The sequence below is a fragment of the Chelonia mydas genome, chromosome 15 (assembly GCF_015237465.2).
Source record: "Chelonia mydas isolate rCheMyd1 chromosome 15, rCheMyd1.pri.v2, whole genome shotgun sequence".
NCBI lineage: Eukaryota > Metazoa > Chordata > Testudines > Cheloniidae > Chelonia > Chelonia mydas.
In genome coordinates, this window is record NC_057856.1 from 10628166 (window position 1) to 10639088 (window position 10923).

Sequence of the window (10923 nt, forward strand, 5' to 3'; positions counted from 1 at the left end):
CTAGCAAACAACTTATTAAAACATCACTAGAGAAACTACAGGGTGAGTCATGTGAAGCCCTATTAAATACTTCCTACATTTAATAAACCACCAGTTAGAACAGAAACAAGCTTTGTTACCCAGACTAACACCTTCACATATTAATAAACATTCTAATGCAAATCTTCAGATACTTTCTTACAATTCAGTCTTCAGAGTCATTCACTTTAAAAGAAAATACGTTGCTTCAGTTCTAGAACTACCACGAAACTGCACCCACTCTCTAAAAAAGACCTTCCAAAATTACTAGTACAAACTATATTTCAAATCAACACAGAAAAAGTTTCCAAATAACAATAATCACACCTTCCCCTAACCTCTCAGGCTATAGCACCACTACACAAAAATAACCTTTTAAAGTCTTTCAACTTTACCACGCTCAGAAAGTGGACAGAGTGAGTTTCTAACATAGCCAGGGAAGGAAGGAAAAACTTGCTTATATTCAGGTAGAATGATGTACGGAAACCTTTATAGAGACTTTTCAATTTTCTAAACTTTATTACCTTTATAACAAAAGATCCTGGGATCTTATGCTAATTGGCTCAAGAAACTGCAAAAGGCAATAAGAAACCTCTGTTAGCAGTAACCAATTCTCTGTAAATGTGTAACATTTAATTTGCTACAATGCAGCTGCTCGATCTTTCTCATACACTTTATTTTTTCATTGTTAATCTTCTATTGGGGAATAGCCCCATTTAGATACAAACAATATGGTTTGCTATTGGACCAACTTCAACATTTAAATGTTGTGGAAGCAGAAGAAAACAGAAATTGCTGGCTACACATTTGTTTCATATGCACCATCTGCAACAACTATATTGCACAACACAGACATGTAACACAGTGAGAAGAGGCTGTATTTTGATATTAATAGTACTGTAATCAAAGCAACAATATTACTTATTACTATTATGTAACATATATATATATGGCCTTTAATATTTAAAGTTTAGTGACTACTGGGTCAAATTCTATTTTCAACCCCCTCTCCTTTCAAAAGATAAAATTTGAATAGAATTTGACTGATTAATTAATCTTGATAATGTTCATTGGAAACAAGAAATAATTTTATTTATTAGCTGAAACATTTATAACTCTTAATTTGGAAGTGATTTACAGGTTAATTTCCCAGGCATTAGACACAAATTTAATGCTCTGGATGAAAAATAGGGGATTGACATGGGAGCCTGATTATTAAAGGTATTTAGGTGCCTAAAGATACATTTAGGGCTAGATCCACAAAGGGACTTAGGCTTCTGACTTCTACTTTAAGCACCTAGGTAAAATATTTCGATCCTCTGCCCCCATGCTCAGCTGCTGCCAAATCCTATAAGCATTTAAATTCCCAAGGTACCTCAGTTTCCATTGATAAACCACCCTAAATTATCTACTAGTGTGTGTTCACAGAGCCACCTAAATCCAGACACCATGAGTAGCACCAAGCCTAAACCCCGCAGCATGGGGTGCATCCCTGACCATCTGAGCTAATAGCCATTGATGGACTTCTCCTCCAGGAACTTAGCTAATTCTTTTTTGAACTCAGTTAACTTTTCGTCTTCACAGCTACGGTTGCCGGGGCTTCTGCTTTAGCCATGTGGCCTGATTTACCTCCCATTCCTCTGTCTTGCTCTCACTGGAAAGAAGGGAAATTTTTTTTTATGAAGGTGATGTTTAAAAAAAAAAAAAAGTGAATGGTACAGAGTTTAAGTGTAGAAGTTTCCGGTTATCAGGGAATAACATACAGATTATCAAGGGATGCGAAGTTCAGTTTAAGATCGTATGGCGTAAGGAATACATAATCTGGCGGTAAAAGGTTGACAGGTCAAAGTACAGACATTGAGATATGAGGGTATGTTGTTCATATAATGGCTATGTTCAGGAGTGGAGTATAATGTGTGGTTACGATGATGAGGATGGATTGACCCTCATTTGGTGAGATTTAACATTCAATGAGTTTATGGTTCCAGTTCATATGGTCCAATGGACAAAGTCTCTCAGTTCCTTTCTTGTAGTCAATGCATGCTGTTGCTCTGGCTTACACCTCCTGGTACTGTCAGTGGCCAGTGATGTGTTCGGTGTAGATGTCCCTGGACCATCAGATGGTGTCTGAGACCATGAGGTGCCGCATGAGCCGTGCATAGCATCAACCGATCCCGCAGGTCCACAGCACACGCTCGTTGCAGGGATCTCAGGCGCCCAGGGCTCCGACGATCAGGGCGTCCACCTGCACCTCATAGCGCTTCGCTCTCAGGGTGTTGACCAGGGGAGCATACTTTTCCAGCTTACGAGCTCAGGCTTCGCAAAAGGCCGGGATCCTGCTCTCAAAGGAGACCGTGACATCGACGAGGATGATCTTTTTCTGGGCCTTGTCGGTGACGATGATGTCAGGTCACAGCTGGCTGTTGGTACCGGGGATGGTGCAGCTCATGGCGACCTCCCCCAGGCGCGGGGCGATGGCTTTCACTAGGCGGTTCTGGATGGCGTTGTGGCGCAGCTACCAGGCTCTGGAGTGGGGCCTGCAGCTGCACAGGATGTGGGGCAGGGTCTCGTTGGAGTAGCCGCACTTCCTGCAATGCTTGTCTCAGTTCCCATGGCGGATGGCTCCATTGAGCGGGACGCAGTTGAGCCGGGTGCGGTGGATGAACCGCCAGTCAGCAAAACGGGTGAAGTCACCCCCAGTGAGGAAGTGGTTGGTGGCGTCCCACTTGCTGGTCAACTCGAAGGCTTTACCCTGGTCTGTTTACACTTCAGGGTTTCCACGTACAGCAAGTGGACGGCGGCCTTCAGCGTCCTCTCCAGCATGCCCCTGGTGCTCGGGGCGACAATGGTGTTGTTGTCGGACCTGATCTGCAGCACCAGGACTCCCAGCTCCTGGTGCTCCTCACACCACACCCAGTGGCAGCCAATGTGCTTCCCCAGGTGACGCATTGCCTTGCGAGTGTGGGACCACAGTGAAGCGATGTCATGCCCGTCCGGTCCGAATTCGCCATCCAGGGAGCCGTTCAGGAAGGTGGTGATGTCTTGGTTGGAGGGGGCTCTGCCGATCCACTGCTTTATCACGTCACGCAGGGTGTTTGCTGTGATGGTCCTTACCATGGTGTCAGGACACATCAGCAGGCGGAAGGCATGGGTGATCCCCACAACATCGCACAGGTCGCCCATGCAGGGAACGTTGGCGCTGCCATGCCTGTGGATGATATAGACCAGCTCGTTGCTGGCTCTCTAGGGAAGGAACAGCCACTTCTTCACCAGTTGCTGGATGATCTTGTCTGCCTTGTGGAGGGGCAACTTATATGGCTGCCCTTTCACCTTCAGGGTCCAGTCATGCTTTTTAAAGCAAGCAAGAACAGGACTCACTTTAAGAATTCAGGGAGTCTGTGCTTCCCAGCTCTGGAGAACAAGCCCCCCACCCCAAACCCCCAGAAAAGGAAAATACCAGAGCTTCTCAGGAACACAGACTGAACCACCACAGCATGAAGACAAAATCAGTATGTATTACCACTCTAATATATCAGAAATACCCCTATAGAAACCTGGTGAAAAACTCAGGAACCCCAGAGAAAAAGAAAAGAGAAGAAAACTAAGAAAAAAACCTAGCCTCTCAGAGACACTTCTGCACCTTACCTATCTTTTACTCACATAAAAACTCAGCCCCTACAGAGACTGCCAAAAATTGCCAATAACAGCTATATTTCAAGCTATTAAGGTAGGGCATTAATAAAAGTTTTCAATTAGCAATAATCATGCCTCAGTTCAACCTCAGAGACTACAATACTGCACAAAACTAACCATAGAGACTAGGTGACCCTTGCCCACTCAATAGCCACCTGTTTTACAGCATGGGGTGAACTAACTGCCTGCCTAGCTCACGCTGGATGAAGCTGCCAGCAGCTACTCCACCATGAGCCTCTCTTGCCTAATCCTGCAGAAAAAAAACACAAGTCTGCCTCATGTCACCCTTTTTCCCCAGTCTGCTCGCAGGGCATCATGGGCCTGATTATGCTAATTAGCCAATCACCCTCTTTGCAGCCCTAGCCTCTTGTCCCCTTCCTGTCTCCCAAAAGTTCCACACCTGTGGCAGCCTCTCCCAGGACTCAGGCATCCTCAGGAGGAGATCTTACCTATTTCTCCTCCCCTGCCCATATCATCAGCACCACAGCAACTGTCCTGCTCTCTTACCAGACCAATGCCAAGAAACACCCCATTAGACTCTTCCAGATAGCTTGGAGAACAGGAACACAGCCCAAAGCTCCTTCCAGCCTCAGTAAGGCCAGTGACCACTTGTGGAGAGGCTGAGAAGAGAGGCCATGGTATGCCAGAGGGGAGCAGAACTTCCATGCACCTCAGGCCTCTGGGAGCAGCTTGCCTATCGTGGGGGGAGGGGGAAAAACCACATGGCACTTTTGCTCAACCCTGGCTTGAGGCTCTATTCCTCGGGGGAGCGCCCTGTAAACCCCATATTCATAATTTATATGTAATTGGTATTTCATATAAAGCATGCCACATAAGGTATTGTGTGAAAGGCTATGATCTGCTGAAAGCCATTGTTCTATCTAAATATATATATAATTAGTGCAGTGGTTCTCAAACTGTGGACTGGGACCCCAAAGTGGGTCGCAAACCTGTTTTAATGGGGTCACCAAGGTTGGTGTTAGATTTGCTGGGGCCAAAGCCACACCCTGAGCCCCCACTGCCTGGGGCTGAAGCCAAAGCCTAAGGGCTTCAGCCCTGGATGGCAGGATGCAGGTTACAGGCCCCCACTTGGGGCTGAAGCCCTTGCACTTCGTCTTTGCCCCCCTTCCCAGTGTAACGGGGCTCAGGCTTTGACTTTGGTTCTTCCCCCCTCCTGGGGTTGTGTAGTAATTTTTGTTGTCAGAAGGGGGTCATGGTGCAATGAAGGTTGAGAACCCCTGCATTAGTGCATATGAAATTATGAGGTTATGTTGTATGGTTGTTACTAAAATATGTTGTGAGTTGGGGAATTGCTCAGTTTTTAGATCCCCAAAGACTAGGACAAGGGAGGTAACTAACACCTGGGCAGGTGAAGAACAACCATCAACAGCCATTGTCCAGCAAGGAGTCACAATGCAAGGACTCACATGCAAAAGTCCACCCCAGGGGAATTGCTCAACCTTGCCTGGTGACTCAGCAATGCCCACCAGACATGCCTGGACTTGTGTTCTCCAAGCACATGGACTGAGGATATAAAATAGGGGACAGAGGCCACTTGGTTTGTCCTGTCTCTTCTCCCACCTACGCTGAAGGCAATGAGAATGCTGGAGCTGAGGAGAGTAGTCCCCAGGCTAACTAGGAGAGCCTGCATATGAAAGACTGTACCCAACCTGCAATATGCAGTGGGATGAGAAAAACTGCTTAGTCCAGATATTGCCTAGTCTAATAAGGTTGAGAATTTAGACTGTGTGCTTATCTTTTATTTTCCTTTGGTAACTACTCTGATTTTTGCCTATCACTTATAATCACTTAACATCTATCTTGTGTAATCAATAAACGTATTTTAATGTTTATCCTTACAGGTGAATTTGACTGAAGTGCTTGGTAAATCTGTCAGGTTACAAAGGCTAGTGTATATCTACTTTCCATTGACAAAGTGGAGAAGCAATTGATAAACTTGCATTGCTCAAGAAAGGGTCTTGAGCAGTGCAGGATGGTATATTCCTGGGATACAAGGCTGGGAGCTAGGGGGGATTTGGCTGGTGCCTTTCTCTGAGTACGTGCAGGGGGTGTGAAGGGTGGAGAGCCCCATGCACCAACCGAGCGCTCAGGGACATTACTATGGAGTTGTAGCTCTGCTCCATTGTTATGAAACACTAATCCCCACTGCACGGCAGTAGACCCAAATACTCAGAGTAATATCTGCTAATACTCAGGGTCACCCAGCCTGGAGACATTCATACCCAGAGTTCACTGCCCCTGCCACAATGCCCAGTGGGTAGTGCACTGGGAAGCTATCCCTTAGGCCCACTCATTAAAGGGCTCCTTTAAGCCCGGTGTACCTGTGAAAGGGGCCAAAAACTGAATTATCAAGAGACATTTATGGGTTAAATAAACAGAACATTCCATACATGCATATTCAGCAGCACTCACTACTAACAGGTAATATGAACAGTAGAAAAAAAACAAGAGAAAAAACACCTGACAGTCAAAACAATGAACAGTAGCATCACCCACAACTAGGTCCACTCAAAAATCACATGTACTCCAAAAACCTATTTATACGTTTATCAATAATGGACACTCACAATTAAAATCTGATTTTACAACAACCATAACAGTCTCACATGAGACTGCCAAAAATTACCAGTGTTAACTATATTTCAAATTAATATGGTGGGGTATTGGGAAAAGTTTTCAACTAGCAACAATCACACCTCAGATTATCCTCATTAGCTATGATACAACCACTGCACAAAGCTAAAGAAAGCTTGCCAATCTTACAAACCACTAAAATCTGATCACTCTTCAGGTTAAAGGGAGTTTTCACGAGAACTCAAAATGCCCTGAAATCTTTCCTCCATCAGATCAATGGGGGAGGTTTAGATTGGATATTAGGAAAAACTTTTTCACTAAGAGGGTGGTGAAACACTGGAATGCGTTACCTAGGGAGGTGGTAGAATCTCCTTCCTTAGAGGTTTTTAAGGTCAGGCTTGACAAAGCCCTGGCTGGGATGATTTAACTGGGAATTGGTCCTGCTTCGAGCAGGGGGTTGGACTAGATGACCTTCTGGGGTCCCTTCCAACCCTGATATTCTATGATTCTATGATCAATGTAAACCTACCTCTGTTATAATTAAGCAATAAGATATTTACACAGACTTTGACTTTCCCTAATTTTATTACCAATTTAAAGACAAGAAGAGATACTGAAGCATTCTGGGATATTGTATGCTAATTAGCTAATTGTATTGATAAGTGCCGAGGCAAGGAAAAGAGTTTAGGACTATAAAAAAAAAGACCCTAATGTAAATTATCAAATTAACATCATACTGGATCAGTTACAGTTTGATCTGTCTCAGACAACTTTCACTCTTTCATTAGAAAAAGCACCAGAAAAGGAAAACAAGCTCCTCGGTAACACAGACTAAACCACCACAGCTTTAAGACAAGACCAATGTTTATTCCTGCCCCAACAAACCAGAAACACCACATAGAACCCCAATAAGAAATTTAGAAAGCCCAGAGAAAAGAGGATAAAATAAAGAAGGAACCTCCCTCCCCTTCACCTCATCTGGTTTTTTACTCAGGCAAGAAGTCAGCTTTTACAATAACCACCAAAAATCACCCATGACAGCTGTAAATCAAGCTCTCAAGGTGGGATATTACAAAAAGGTTTCCATTAGCAATAACCATGCCTCAGCTGAACCTCAGAGACTACAATACTGCCACTATACAAACCTAAAACTGTAGACCATGTGACCCTTGCTCACTCGCCGGCCACCTGCTTTAGAGCATGGGGTGATCCGCTTGCTTAGCTCGCACTGGATGGCGCAGCTATGCCATTGGGAGCCTCTCTTGCTGCTGGACCTTACCCCCTGAAAACCCCCCCACAAGGCTGCCCCATGTCAGTCTTTTTCCCCAGTCTGGTCACAGGGCACCATGGGCCTGATTATACTAATTAGCCTGTCACCCTCTTGGCAACCCCAGCCTCCTGTCTCCTTCCTGTCTCCCAAAAATTCCACAGCAGCTTCTCCCAGAGCTCAGGCATCTTCAGGGGTAATCTCATACATTTCTCCTCCCCTGCCCATAGCATCAGCACCACAGCAACTGTCCTGCTCTCTTACAGGACCAATGCCAATAAACACCCCATTAGACTCTTCCAGACAGTTTGGAGGACAGGAAGGCAGCCCAAAGCTCCTTGCAGCTCCACTGGCTACCTGGGGAGAGACTGAGAGGAAGGGCACAGCAGGCCGGAGGGGAGCACAACTCCCTTGCAACTGAGGCATCCAGGAACAGTTTCCCTAAGCAGGGGTGAGGGGACAGAGAACCACACGGCACTTTGGCTCAAACCTGGCTACTCCTGGCTTGTCCCAGTGACTGCTACCACCATCTACTTGCTGTCAGCAAAAGGGAATAGCTCATAAGAATGGTCATACTGGGTCAGAAGAATGGTCCATCTTAACAGTGCTGGAACAATTTGTGTTGTGGGGGTGCTGAAAGCCATTGAACCAAACTGTAAACCCTGTATATGATGGGAACCACTTCAAGCCATGGGGCGCAGCAGCACCCATAGTTCCAGCACCTATGGTCCATCTAGCTCGGTATCCTGTCTTTCCACAGACACCAGTGCTGGATGCTTCAGAGGGAATGAACAGAACAGGACAATTTATTGAGTGATCCATCCCCTGTCATCCAGTCCCAGCTTCTGGCAGTCAGAGGGTTAGGGACACCTGCAGCATGGTAATAGCCATTGATGGACCTCTACTCCAGGAACTTAGCTAATGATTTTTTGAACCCAGTTTTACTTTTGGCTTTCACAGCTCAGGTAGCCAGGTGTGACGGGTTGGGTCACAGAGACCCCCTTGGGACTGCCACCTAATGTGCTGAGACTACCTCTGAGCCAGTTTTCCCTGCCAGCTTGGGACTTCAGTACTCTGTCTTCTTGAGCCAGACATGTTAGCCTGCTGCAAACACAGATCCAGGTCTGAACCATGTCCTGCAAAAGCTGCAGGCTTAACTGAAAACAGCTTAAGAAGTACTCCTGTCTCCAGCACCCAGATACTCAGTTCCCAATGGGATCCAAACCCCAAATAAATCCATTTTACTCTGTATAAAGTTTGTACAGGGTAAACTCATAAATTGTTTCCCCCAATAACACTGCCAGAGAGATGTGCACAGCTGTTTGCTCCCCCAGGTATTAATTACTTGGTCTGGGTTAATTAATAAGCAAAAAGTGATTTTATTAAATATAAAAAGTAGGATTTAAGTGGTTCCAAGTAATAACAGACAGAACAAAGCAAATTACCAAGCAAAATAAAACAAAAACACGCAAGTCTAAGACTAATACAGTAAGAAACAGATTACAGATGAAACCTAACCCTCAGAGATGTTCCAATAAGATGTTCTTTCACAGACTAGACTCCTTTCTAGTCTGGGCCCAATCCTTTCCCCTGGCACAGTCCTTGTTCCAGCTCAGGTGGTAGCTAAGGGATTTCTCATGACTGCATCCTCCTTTGTTCTGTTCCACCGCCTTATATATCTTTTGCACAAGGTGGGAATCCTTTGTCCCTCTCTGGGTTTCCACCCCTCTTTCTAAATGGAAAAGCACCAGGTTAAAGATGGATTCCAGTTCCGGTGACATGATCACCCACTTGCCAGCACGCAGGTATACAGGAGGACTTATAAGTAAACAGAGCCATTTACAACCAATTGTCCTGGTTAATGGGAGCCATCAAGATTCCAAGCCACGATTAATGGCCCACACTTTGCATAATTACAATAGGACCTCAGAGTTATATTTCATATTTCTAGTTTCAGATACAAGAATGATACATTTATACAAATTGGATGACCACACTCAGGAGATTATAAGCTTTGTAATGATACCTTACAAGAGACCTTTTGCATGAAGCATATTCCAGTTACATTATATTAGCACTCATTAGCATATTTTCATAAAATCATATAGAGTGCAACGTCACACTGGGGCCTCTGCTTTGGCCATGTTTGCTGATTCACCTCCCATTCCTCAGTCCCCCTCTTGTTAGAAAGAAGGGAATATTATATGGCTGCCCATACATCTTCAGGGGTCAGTCATGCTCTTTGAAGTGAGTGAGCACTGGATTCACTTTAGGAATTCATGAAATCTGCACTTCCTGGCTCTGGAGAATAATCACCCCCAGAGCACACAAAGCACCAGAAAAAGAAGGCAGCAGAGCTCCTCAGGAACACAGACTGAATCACTACAGCTTTGAGAGGAAGATCAGTGTTTATTCTAACCCCACTAAACCAAAAACATCACAGAGAACCCCAGTGAGAAATTCAGAAAGCCCAGAGAAAAGGAGACACAACTAAAAAGGAACCTACCTAAGAACCTTCACCTTATCTGTTTTTTCAGTCAGGCAAGAAGTCAGCCTCTAAAGAAGCTACTAAAAATTGCTAATGACAGCTGTATTTCAACCTCTCAAGGCAGGATATTTGGAAAAGTTTTCAATTAGTAATAATCATGCTTCAGTTGAACCTCAGAAGCTAGGAGATAATGTTTGTGCTTCGTGGCCCAAAAGACACAAACAAGGTTTTCATCTTGGGGCCAAAAGACCAAACACATCAAGACATTTGATCATAGCTTTTAATAGGCCAAAAGACTTTAAAAATTTATTACAATGATATTTTTTTTAAAAAAAGCAAACAGAATTTAAGCATAGAAGTTTCTGGTTACCAGGGAATAATGTACAGATTATAAAGAGGTGTAAAGTTTGGTTTAAAATCAGACAGCATAAGGAATACATAATTGCAATATTCCCATTTGGGGGTCAAAGGTTAACAGGTCAAAGTTACACATGATCTTAGCTCTGAGAAGGTAAGAAGTGAACCTGTGACCCTTGCTCACTTGCCGGCCACCTGCTTTCCAGCATGGGGTGAACCAGACTGGTTTCAGGGCATCATTAGGCTAATTAGTCCATCATCCAACTTGCAACACCAGCTTTCTGTCACCTTTCTGTCCCAGGAAAGTTTCACACATGCTGCAACTTTTCTCAAGTTATCTCTGCTGTTTATATTATAAGATGCCAAATTCGTGAATTAAAATATGCCAGTGTAGATCTGCTAAATTAACTGTAATACGCTAAGTATTGCTACACTCTGTCTCTAGTACTCATGTGACTTTCTCCCCCTAGACTTTCAGAAAAAGGATTGTATGATTGGTTTCCCT

The 10923-nt window shown here is 44.5% G+C and overlaps 3 non-coding genes across 3 annotated transcripts; all 3 read right to left on the reverse strand.

The window, feature by feature from the left end:
* Positions 1-3690: 3690 nt before the first annotated feature.
* On the reverse strand, positions 3691-3825 carry LOC114019901. Its single transcript, XR_003564867.2, has one exon. It is a non-coding gene; the product is annotated as a U4 spliceosomal RNA (small nuclear RNA).
* A 2507-nt stretch (positions 3826-6332) lies between these two features.
* On the reverse strand, positions 6333-6473 carry LOC114019900. The gene has a single exon (XR_003564866.1). It is a non-coding gene; the product is annotated as a U4 spliceosomal RNA (small nuclear RNA).
* An 839-nt stretch (positions 6474-7312) lies between these two features.
* On the reverse strand, positions 7313-7453 carry LOC114019897. Its single transcript, XR_003564863.1, has one exon. It is a non-coding gene; the product is annotated as a U4 spliceosomal RNA (small nuclear RNA).
* Between the last annotated feature and the right edge of the window lie 3470 nt (positions 7454-10923).